Source organism: Dipodomys merriami, unplaced genomic scaffold (genome assembly GCF_024711535.1).
Source record: "Dipodomys merriami isolate MVZ:Mamm:240054 unplaced genomic scaffold, mDipMer1.0.p SCAF_699, whole genome shotgun sequence".
Taxonomy (NCBI): domain Eukaryota; kingdom Metazoa; phylum Chordata; class Mammalia; order Rodentia; family Heteromyidae; genus Dipodomys; species Dipodomys merriami.
In genome coordinates this window covers 212,163-224,521 of record NW_027206289.1, presented here as the reverse complement: position 1 = coordinate 224,521, position 12,359 = coordinate 212,163, and positions in this window count along the sequence as shown.

Sequence of the window (12,359 nt, the reverse complement as noted above, 5' to 3'; positions counted from 1 at the left end):
GTGATATGTGTTCTTGTTATTTGTGGTGGTCCCCTCAAAACCATACCAGGATTAAGTGTTGAGATCTGATCTTAGACCACACCAGTTTATATAGAGATTTAATCACAGACAGAACCTGAATTTATGCTAAGATGTGAGTGAGTGATACTGGACAGGGGCTGGTTATGCCAGAAAGACCAACCATATGCTATCAAGAGTTGGGACTTTCAGATGAGTATTGTAGTCTGATCTCCTGGGAAGGGAGCGTGGCTAGAGACTGAGTTGAGTCACATGGAGATTCTGTCTCCAAAATAATCAGTAAAAGTCAGGTACTGAGACCTAGCTAATCCTAGGTACTGAGCAGGCAGAGGACTGAGGTTCAGTGCCACCTCTGGCAGAAAAATCCACAAGACTCCAACTAGCCAAAATCAGAGCTGGAGGCATGGTTCAAGCAGTAGAGGACCAGCTGAGAAAGAATGGGAGACCACACCCCTTCGAGTTCAAACCCTGGTACTGGCAAAAGAAAAGGGGAAAGGCTAGCCAAAAGGTAACTCAAGTGATAGAGCACCAGGCAAGCAAAGAAACCAATCAAGTGTGAAATTAAACCTGAGTTCTGTTAAAAAAAAAAAAAAAAAAAAGGTGGGGGGAGGCTAGGGGATGGGAATGTGGCTTAGTGGTAAAATCCTTGCCTAGCCTGCATGAAGCCCTGGGTTTGATTCCTCAGTACCACATAAACAGAAAAAGCCAGAAGTGTCACTGTGGCTCAAGTAGTAGAGTGCTAGCCTTGAGCAAAAGAAGCTCAGAGACAGTGCCCAGGCCCTCAGTTCAAGCCTCAAGACTGGCAAAAACAAAACACACATACACATACACAAAACACAGATCTGTATGTTTAGAATATTCCCAGATTTTTTATTTCCTTTTCCTGGTGCTAGGGCTTGAATTCAGAGCCTGACTTTGTCCCTGAGTTTTCTTGGTTGAGGAAGGACTTGAGCCACAGCTCCATCTCCAGCTTTTTGATGATTAATTGGAGGTAAGAGTCTCATGCACTTTCCTACCCAGGCTGGCTTTGAATTGTGATCCTCAGATCTCAGCCTCATGAATATCTAGGATTACAGGCGTGAGCCACTGGCATCCAGCTCTGATTTATATTCTGAAGATGTCTTTTTCTTCTTTTAATGTTAGGGATAAAACCCAGGGCCTTGTGTATGCTACGCACGTGCTATTCCACTGAGCTACATCTCAAGTCCCTGATTTGTATTCTTTGTTATAAAACGGTAGTAATAAGTGCAGTGTTTTCCTGAGTTCTGTGTGTCTCTAGCAAATTACTGAACCTCAGAGGTTATGAAACCTCTTGAATTTATAGCCAGTTGGTTAGAAGTACAGGTGGCATGGGATCCCCAAATTTGCAAGTGCCGTTTGAGTTGAGGATGATGTTATTGGGGACTAACCCTTTGAGCTTACAAAGAATGCACCGATACCAAGTGGTCATGTGGAATAGCTAACAGAGGTAGAGGCTGTTGTTCCTTATATATTTGGCTGAGGAAGTAAAGCAGTGGGTTCTGGAGAAAAGCCTAGAGGGTGGGTGAGAATCAGATGGTGAAGGTTGACTTGTGTAGGACTTAGAAGAACTTGCGTTGTGGAGACCAGGCTGGCTTGAAGGCCTAGGCAAGGCAGTCTGACCTCCAGTAGGGCTGTTGCTTTCAGTTCCCTGGAGTGTGACGTGTTGGGAAGAGGCTAGTTAGGATCCTGGGCCTTTTTCCCAGGTCACTGTTTTATATTGCCAGGGCTATCATGACAACAATAGTACAGGCTGGGAATGTGGCGTAGTGGTAGAGGGCTTGCCTAGCATGCATAAAGCCCTGGGTTTGATTCCTAAGTACCACATACACAGAAAAAGCCAGAAATGGCTCTGTGGCTCAAGTGGTAGAGGGCTAGCCTTGAACAAAAGACGCTCAGGGACAGTGCCTAAACCTAGAGTTCAAGCCCCAGGACTGGCAAAACAGAACAAAAATACTACAGGCTCGGCAACTTATGAAAAGAAATGGGTTAGCTTTCTCTGAAGGTCTCTTCATGGCTTGTGTTCAGGAGCTGCTTTCTCTGTGTGTCTCCAGCTGCTTTTTCTCCTTGGGCAGCTCCCTGGCGTCCCTCTCCATTCTTAGAAGGACACCAGCCATTGGATCCCAGCCCCACCCTGATGACCTCATTTCATCTTAATTGGCTCTTTAAAGGCCTGTTCTCCAAATAGTCATAATTGGCACTTAAACATATGAATTTTGGGAGACATAATTCAGTTTATAACAAGCTTTTAAAGTCATGTCTCACAGCTTTTTTCTTCTTCTGTTCTTCCCCCATTACCAGCATTAACAAGATAGGGGACTTAAGGTGCCTTTTTCCCTAGTCTGCAGAGTTGGGAGCTGATGTAGCAACTTCACTGACTAACCAGACTGAGTCTCAGCAGACTGGCTTTCACCAGTTCTTTCTGGAGTGGTTTCTTCTAGCAAACCAGAGTGGCCTTAGGAGAAGAGGCTCATTGTTTCTTCCTGAGCCAAAGGATAGGCGCTTCCACCACGACTAGTGTTGTGAGAGTGATGCAAATTGGGAATACAATTTTACTCATTTATTTTTGTTGGTCCTGGGGTTTGAACTTAGGGCCTAGGCACTGTCCTCTGAGCACTCTTCCAGTTGAGTCACTATTACACTTCTGGCTTTTTTTGGTGCTTAACTGTAGATAAGAGTCTCATGGACTTTCCTGCCTCGGCTGGATTCAAACCACGATCCTCAGATCTCGGCCTCTTAAGTAGCTGAGATTACAGTTATGAGCCACCAGTGCCAGGCTGGGAATAGAATTTTATTGTTCAATACAGTAGCCACTGGTCATGTGTGTGGTCATGTAAGTCAGTTAAAATGAAGTAAAATCCAGTCCCTCAGTTCACTAGCCACACAGGGCTAGAGGCTCCTGGGGGAACATAGTGGTGGAATGCTGCTGTTATTGCTGAATCTCTGTGAGCCAGCACAGTTCAGAGGTCAGTGGCTCGCAACCTTGTATGGAATCAGAGTTCACCTGGGAGGTCTAGGTAAATGCATCAGTCTCTGCTCACTTCTAGAGACTTCGATGAGAGGTCTGATATAGTTCCTGGTTTGTCTTCACTGACTCTCTGCTACATTGTGTAGCCAAGGTTAAGCCTTCCCTACTCAGAGGGCCCTGAGGCCAGGAAAGCGCTATTATTTTCCTTTCCTTACTGTGTACATAACATTTCACCTGGTGCAAAGCAGCTGTTCATCAGGAACATACCAGCAACACACAAATCTGCTTTGGGAGAGCATCACCCATGTGCTTGTCTAGGAACATGTGTTTCTCCAAAGCTTACAGCTTTTTCCATGTGATAATGATTCAGGTTCTTGTTTAGAGTGATGGGGATTTAAAAGTCCCACCTGAACACACAAACACACACACACACACACACACACACACAGAGTAGATGCCAGCAAGGCAGTGCTTGGGATGGTGGAGCTTCTGACATTCTGAGAGGTAGAGGGTAGTGATGGCTCAGCAGGGGTGGGGAATGTTTGGCCTAAGGGTATATGAGGCCCATTTGGTACATGATGAGATTGTTACATTCTAGGCCGCCTTGTGTTGTCTGCCTGTACTGATAGTTTCATATGGCCAAATAGCCCTTAGCAGAAAAAAGGTTCCTCATCTCTGAAGGAAGATAGAGTCTTGAATTAATCGTTGGGTGGTCTCTGGTATGAGTACTAGGGCTTGAGCTCGGAGCCTCTTTTGCTCAAGGCTGGTGCTCTACCACTTGAGCCACACCTCCACTTCTGGACTTTTCCTGCCTGGGCTGGCTTTCAACTGTGACCCTCCAATCTCAGCCTCCTGAGTAGCTAGGATTAGACAGGTGTGTGCCACCAATGCCTGGCTTGGCTTTCCCCCCCTGAATGCCAGCCTTGCCCACACCCAAGTTTACTGAATGATCATGTATTTGGGGTCACAAAAACAAACTGCAATCAAAGTTTCCTGCACATCTGCTTTCCTATTCTGCTGCTTCTGTGTCCTGCTGCAAGATCCGAGGCCTGACGTCAGTCTCTGGTCCCTGCTTGCATAGGGAATGGCCCAGAGCCCAGAACAGTCCTTGGTGGTGGCCTGTGCCAAGCTGGGCTGCCATTTCCATTTTCATTAATTGAAGAAGCTTGACCCTAATCATCAGGCCAGCAGTTTCCTGCCTACTAGGAGGAATGAGTGCAGGATGTGCTTCGCCAGGTCATTCTGTCCTTCCACCTACCTTGATGATGCTAACTCCTCATACAGGTTGAAAAAAAAAAAGTCTCCTGTTGCCATTGATGGGGGGGGGGGGGGGGAGAAGCCCTCTGGATCTCGGGCTTTCTGTCTTCTTAGGAAGGCCTTTCTGGTGTCTACCCCCAAACCTACCGGTTGCCTAAGTTTTGTTTCTCCCGTTTTTGGGAACTTGTTTATCCATGGTGCTACTTTTCTTGTGGCCTGGGAGAAGGAAGACTGAGATGTCACTGAACCAAAAGGTCTTGCCCTCAGGCCCCGGGGAAACCTCAGAGCAGAGGGACTGTGGTGAAGGGCACGAATGTGGGCTTTGCGCCTGACCTAGCTTTGGGGAAGGCATGACCTTAGGAAGGTCACCAAGTCAGCAGCCCTGGAGTCAGCCTGGTTTTGTAGGGGCTTGGCAGGTGCACTGGGTAAGAACCACTCCCGCGGTGAGGGTGGCGGACCACCTAGGGCCCCGCAGTGTGTGAGCTGCGTTTGTGCGCTTCTGCGATCCACGGGATCTTTTTGGTCTGCGGTTTGTAGTCTTCCAGATGGACATTGTGTAATTGAGTGTAACCTTGTGTGAGTGTGTGCGCTGGGTCTTTGTGTGGGGGTGGCGTTATTCTGTGGCCTGTGAGTTGGGGCCCTCTTGGCGGAGGATTGTTTTGTCTTTTCGAGTGTCCTCTGGCCCCGCTGGGGAGGGAGGACGAGTGGAAGGGAGGGGGGGAGCCGTGGGGGTGTGGAGGGGGAGGGTGTTGGGGGGGAGGTTGCTGCAATCTGTGACTTGGAAAACAGACGTGCGTGGGGAGCGTGTGCGGGGCGGGGGCGGGGGCCGCTCTGGCCCCCAGCTCCTCCGCAATCCAATTAAATAACATTTAAATGCATAACCAGCCCGCGCGGCGATGAGGCTGGAGATTGCGGCGGGCGCGGCGGCGGCCCGCGCGGGCGGCGTTTTGTGGAGCTCAGCGATTCCGGCGGCAATTTTCCTCCCCGCTCGGCGCGGCTTTTACGAGCCCGCCCGCTCCCGGTGCCCGCCCGCTCCGCTGCGCCCGCCCGCCCGCCCGGCTCCCCGCGCTCCCCGCCCCTCCGCTGCCTTCTGCTCCGCGGTGCCAGCGCCCGCTCTGCCTCTGGGTTTCTCCCTCCCTGTCCTTCCCTCCCTCCCTCCCTCCCTCTAGGGGTGTGTGTGGGAGGGGGGCGGGGGGCGGGGGAAGGCCTGCTTCGATGTCTCTCTTTGCTTCCGTCTTTGGGTCTTTCTGTCCTTCTGTCTGTCCATCTGTCTGTCTGTCTCCCTCCCTGGGTGTCCAACTCTCTTGCGGTGCACATCTCTGGCTCCTGCCATCTGTCGGCCTTTGCTTCTCTCCTGCTGTTGGGGCCTCATTCAGACTTTGACTCCCTCCCTCCTTCCCCCTACCCCCTCTTTTTCTTCTGATCCATGCCATCCTAGTTTCCATCTGGATCACCGTGTCATCAAGACTCCTTCCTCCCTTCCTTCCTTCCTCCCTTCCTTCCTTCCTTCCTTCCTTCCTTCCTTCCTGCCTTCCTTCCTGCCTTCCTGCCTGCCTGCCTTCCTTCTTTTCTTCTCTTTTCTTTCTGGTGCTGCAGTTTCTCCATCTCTGGCCTTCTGCATCCTCCACTCTTAAACTCTGCCCCTCATAAAAGCTCTATCATCCACTAGCAGCTCTCCATGCTTAGCCTTCCCCTCCCTGCATCCCTGCATCAGGGGCCCAGGCCTTCAGAGTGGGCACCGCAGGGAAAGGCTGAGGAAGGAGAGGGCACAGACATAGACTAAGGAGGTAGACTTATCACTATCACCATCTCCAGATGGACTCAGGATCAGAGGAGATAAATATGTCATGAGTGGATGATGGAAAAAACCCTGTCTTCCCTTCTGGGTCCAGCATCAAGGGAGTGAGGTGGTTCCTGTCTGGAGGTCTTGAGGATATTAGGATGTAATCCTATAGGGTGGAGGCTCTTCTGGAGTTAGGAGGATAGGATACTGGCATTTCCCAAAGAACCACAACAGGCCAAGTCCCCACAAGGAGACCCTCAGAACACCTGAAGCCAGTGCCTGAGGAAGGCAGAAGCAAACATTGGCCTTTTTGTGTTTTTTCATTTTGTTGTGTGCTGGTTCTGAGGCTTCACATTCTTGCTTGGCTCTTCTGTTCAAGGCTGGCACTATACCACCTCCACTTCAAGCTTTTTGCTAGTGAATTGAAGGTGAGTCTCATGGAGTGTTTGGGCTGGCTTCAATCCTTGATCCTCAGATCTCAGCCTCCTGAGTTGCTAGCCACTGGTGCCTGGGTCCATTTTGTGTCTTGTGTGGGACTTGACTCCATTGTCTCCTTATCCTTTCTCCTCCCAGCTCAGACCCCCAACATATGGAGTCTGCTATTCACCAGATGCTGCATGCTCTTGCAGATTTAGGGGAAAAAGCTTTCCCAGCAGTGAGATCAGCAAGGGCAAAGGCTGAGCGTGTGTGTGTGTGTGTGTGTGTGTGTGTGTGTGTGTGTGTGTGTGTGTGTGTGTGTGTGTGTGTGTGTATGGGGGGGAGAATAGCAGTGAGGCTGATATGGCTGGAGTGGACAGAATAGGGAAGAGTAAGTGATCACAGAGAGATTAAAAAGTCACAGTAAAGCTTTCGCTTCTAGTCTGAGTATAGCAGGGAGTCATGGGAGGGTTAGAGCAGGGGTGATGTAATCTGCCTTGTATTTTCACAGAAGATTCTTACTGCTGTACTGAGAGGGCAAAGAAGAGAGACTAGCTAGGGGCCTGTTGCTGCAGCAGGTAAAAGATGATGGGGGCTTGGGCCCCTGGCTGCAGTGGAAATGGAAGATGTGGTCATTAAACACTGTGGATGTATATTCCTTACAGAGACAGTCAAAGGTCTTGCTGAGGTTCTAAATCTTTTAATTAATTAATTTTTAGGCAGGATGTTGCTATGTAGTCCAGGTTGGCCTCGAATTGGAAATTCTTCTGCCTCAATCTTCTCAGTGCCGAGATTTAAGGTCTATACCATTATGTCTGGCCCAGTAGTTCAGATGGAAATGTGAAACAGAGGAATCAAAAATAAGACTAAAGCTGGGTCCCTGGTGGTTTATGCCTGTAATCCTAGCTACTCAGGAGGCTGAGATCTGAGGTTCAAAGCTAGCCTAGGGGGACAAAACCAAGAGATTAAAAAAAAAAAAAAAAACCTCCAATTAACCAGAAGGAAGCCAGAAGTGTAGATGTGACTCAAGTGGTGGAGTATCTTTCCACTGATTCTATGAGATGTTTAAAAACAACAACATAACCAGGGATTGTATGGACTCAGGATCTTGCACATAACCATTTGAATTATGTCAGCCCTTTTTGTCTATTTGTTTTTGAGATAGGGTCTTGCCCATATGTTTGCCAATGTTGGCTTAGAATTCATGATTGTTCTATTTCTGCCTCCTGAGTAGCTGGCTTACAAGTGTGAACCACTAGCTGGGTGCTGGGATCTCTTACCAGCCTGAGGGCCTTGAGAGTTTCTCCAGCCAAACAAACTTGTTCTTAGCCCTTCTCTCTTACTCTGGGTTGCTAGGCTGGGTTGGACTACCAGATGGGAACAGTGATCTTATCCTTTCTAACCTGGACCACTTGGTCCAAAGTGTTCATCATTTAATCTCCAACATTCATTATTATGTACCTATGAAGTGATTATTCAATAGTTATCAAATGAATAAAAGAATAAAGCCGGGCACAGGCTCACACCTACAATCAGAAGGCTGAGATTTGAGGATTGCCGTTCAAAGCCAGCCTGAGTAGGAAAGTCCGTGAGACTCATATCTCCACTTAACCACCAGAAAACTGGAAGTGGTGCTGTGGCTTAAAGTAGTAGAGAACTAGCCTTGAGCTCAAGAACTCAGTGACAGCACCCAGGACCTGAGTTCAAGCCTCCTGACAACCAACAACAAAAATCAATCAGTCATCAATCAATCAGTCAGTCAGTCCATCAATCTCTTAGGCATTCAGCTTTCCTCTTGGGTTCCTGGTCAGCCTGTCTGGCTCTTTAGGTTACTGCCTTCAACATTAATGTGTTCACAAGTCACCCGGGGTTCTAGTTAAACTGGGGGTTGGGTTGAATAGGTCTGGGATGTGTCTGAGAATTTGCATTTGTAACAGATGCCCAAGCTACTGGTTCTTATTACATTTTGAGGAACAAGGCTCTAAGAGGCAGTGTCTCCCAGGAAGTAGTAATGGCAATCTAAAACTGGAAAAGAGGAATCAAAGGAAAAAGCAGGTCCAAGGAGGCCACCAAAGACTCCCAAAAGCCCCCAGCTTGATCTTAGGAAGCTTAGAAGTACAGCTTCTCTCCTGGCAGCCTCCCTCCCTAGGGCTCTAGGTCTGCCCCTAACTGGCCTCTTTACTCCCAGAAACCCTGTGACTCACAAAGAGAAAGCCTGGCAGAGAGCAGGTTTGGGGTTTTTATTCAATTCCATAAGAATTCCCTGGATTAGCTTTCAGTACCAGGTACCAAGGTGAACAGGAGCCGGGAGGTCTTTCTAACGGAGAGGGAGACAACTTGCTTGTGAGAAGCAGGGACTTAACTGTGGACTTGGAGGAGGCTGAGAAAGCACCAAGTATGTGGGGTTCTGGAAACAGGGGAAGGGCATGTGAGGCAAAGTGGACAGGAGGCAGGGAAGTTGAGGGCCTGTTCTTTTAGCCAAAGGGAGAGAAGAACTTGTGAGAGCCATCATGGGTCCAGATTAAGGTGTTTTTTTTTTTTTTTTTTTTTTGGTCGGTTGTGGGGCTTGAACTCTGGGCTTGGGCGCTGTCCCTCAGCTCTTCAGCTCAAGGCCAGCGCTCTACCACTTGAGCTACAGTGCCACTTCCGGTTTTCTGGTGGTTTATTGGAAATAGGAGTCTCACGGTCTCTCTTGCCCCGGCTGGCTTTGAACTTCGATCCTCAGATCTCAGCCTCCTGAGTAGCTAGGATTACAGGCATGAGCCACCAGCGCCCGGCCAGATTAAGGTATTTGAATGCTAGTTGGAGGAAGCAGTCTTTACTAGTTAATTGCAGATAAGAATTTGATGGATTTTCCTATCCAGGCTGGCTTTGAACCTGGATCCTCATATCTCAGCCTCCTAGGTAGTATTATAGGTGTAAGCTACAGGCACCCAGCAAAAGGGCCCTTGTAGGAGGAAGGCTGGCTTGGAAGTCTGTGGTTTTTCCTGATAAGGCCCTATTGCCTGACTTCCAGTGTGTTCCCTCTTCCCTGTGCCTGAGATCACGCTTGCTGGTCCTCATTTCTCCTGCAGGCCTGAATTGTGCCAACAGGGAAGGCAGATTTTGTTTCTGTGGGAAGGCATGGGATTATTATTTTCATTTGATTTATGTTGGTTGCTGCTGATCCCTATGCTGATGTGCTAATGAGCAGAAGCAGCCAGGAGTAGCAAGGAGGAGGTGGATGTGCTGACTGGCATGCAGAGGCAAGTCCCAAAGAGGCCATTCAGGAGTGGGATGAGGGATGAATGACTTGGGGACAAGAAACGGATCCTGATAATGGATCCTGACACCTTAGATTCGGTCCCTAGGTTCAGAGAGGAACCTGGGGCTGGGGAAATTTGTAGAGGACTTTTCTCTCCCAGGTCTTCTGACTTCTGCCTCTTTACAGTTTTTACTGCTTTGAAGTTCTTTTAAATCAGTGGCCTTCCAATTCTGCAGCAAAGGAGCTCTGCACATCTCAGGCAAAATCTTGAGCTTGGGGGCTGGGAAGGTGGCTCAGTGGTAGAGCGCTTGCCTTGCATGCATGAGGCCCTGGGTTCAATTCGCCAGCACCACATAAGCAAAAAGAAAAAAAGCCGGAAGTGGCGCTGTGGCTCAAGAGGTAGAGCTCTAGCCTTGAGTTGAAGAGCTGAGGGACAGCGCCCAGGCCCAGAGTTCAGGCCCCACGACCGGACCCAAAAAAAAAAAAAAAAAAATCTTGAGCTTATTTAGAGTGAAAAGACTATATGTCTTGTTGTTGATTAGGTTTCTCATTCCCCTCCTCCCCACTTTCCCTTTCTGGAATGAACCCTGGGCCTAGCACTAGATAAAGCCAGAGCTCTGTTACTTGAGCCACACCCCTAACTCTTGTTTTTGAGACAGAGACTAGCTAACTCTGCCTGGGGCTGTCCTCCAGCTCCAGCAAATCATTTCTTCTTCCTTCTTTATTCCTCTTTTCTAGTGCTGGTACTGTGGATTGAATTTAGGGCCTCATGCTCTTGCTTACCCTTTTTCTCTTCTTTTTTTTTGCCAGTCCTGGGGCTTGAACTCAGGGTCTGGGTACTGTCCCTGTTTTTTTTTTGTCAGTCGTGGGGCTTGAACTCTGGGCTTGGGTGCTGACCCTGCGCTCTTCAGCTCAAGACGAGCGCTCTACCGCTTGAGCCACAGCGCCACTTCCCGTTTTCTAGTGGTTTATTGGAGATAAGAGTCTCACAGAGTTTCCTGCCTGGGCTGGCTTTGAACCGTGATCCTCAGATCTCAGCTTCCTGAGTAGCTAGGATTACAGGCGTGAGCTACTGGGCCCACTGAGCTTCTTTTTTTGCTCAAGGCTAATGCTCTACCACTTAAGCCACAGTGCCACTTCTGGCCTTTTCTGTTTATGTGGTACCGAGGAATTGAACCCAGGGCTTCATGCATGCTAGGCAAGCACTCTACCACTAGGCTACATTCCCAGCCCATTGCTTACCCTTTTTTCATCACAGCTAGCATTCTACCACTTGAATCATACCCCACTCCAGGTTTTTTGTTTTTTGTTTTTTGTTTTTTTTTTCTGGTTAATTGGATTTAGATTCTCACAGACTTTTTCAGCCCTGACTGACTTCAAATCTTAGCCTCAGACTTCGGCCTCCTGAGTAGGTTGAATTACAGGTATGAACCATCAGCATTTGGTTTTTCATGGGTGTTTTAATGGGTCATTTTCTCAGTGTCTTATGTATCTTTTAGGGAGGAAAGTGGGAAAGACAGCAGCTCTGAAGATACTACCATAGCACACTGCAACAGGCTGCCACCTTCTTGTTGACCCCGGAGCGTAAGGGAGCTGCTGTTCACATGCAGTAGGAAGCCTGGGAAGGTAACAAAAAGCCAACTTGAAGTTTGGTCAGGGGCATGATAAGAAGGGAGCACACAAGAAGACTCAACAGTAGGTAGAGGGCCAAAACAAGATAAGGTGAGACTAGAGAGAAGAAGCTGAAAGGAAAGGGCATGAGATCTAACATATGTGCCACCCTAGGCCTCTGTCATCTATTCAGTGGGGATAAAAGGACTGTTGTCAAGAACTGGAGACTTACTCCATGCGCAGTGCTTGGCAGGGAATAGGCATCGTGTAATTTTTTTTTAATTTTGTTATTACAAAGATGATGTACAGCGGGGTTGCACTTACATAAGTCAGGTAGAGTACATGCCTTTTTGGACAATGTCACCACTTCCCTTGCTCTCTCCCAGTTTCCCCCTCCTGTCCTACCCACAGACCCTATAGTAGCATCCTGTACTGTTTGATGATAACTGATAAATAGGGTTGAGACTATGCATTTTACAAGTGTTGCTGTGAGGCTGGGGCTAATGGAACCCGCTGTGGGCTGCGCCATGCTGTTTCAGCTGCTGTGAAGATTCTTCTCTTGGAGCCCTTTCAGCCACGGTCCTGTCTTCATACTAAGGAAAGAAATGGAAGCTGTTCTGAGGCTGGCGGTGGGTGGAGGGGGATGGCCGAGACCCCAGGGTTCTGTTCTGCTTTGGGGACGATTTCCTTCCTCCTCTATCATCCTCTGGGAAATGCAGTCCAGGCCCCTCGCTGTTCCTGCTGCCTTCTATCCCCTTGGGCAGTCACGATGTGGAGGTGGAGGCTGGCAGGAGGGAGGCCAGGGGGAAGCAAAGCTGAAGACAAACCCTGGGAAAGGGGGCAGTGGAGGCATTCCACTCTGCTCACTGCTTTTCCTCCTTCGTCTTCCCATCCGTACCCCTTCCTCTCCTAGCCACTTCCTAGCACATTCCCCAAGGCCCTCCTGGGTTTCCTTCTCCCTTCCCATTTCCTCCCTGATTCCTGTTCCACCTTTCTTTCCTCCTCTTGTTCCCCCCTCGATTTGTATCTCCCCTTCTTTGCCA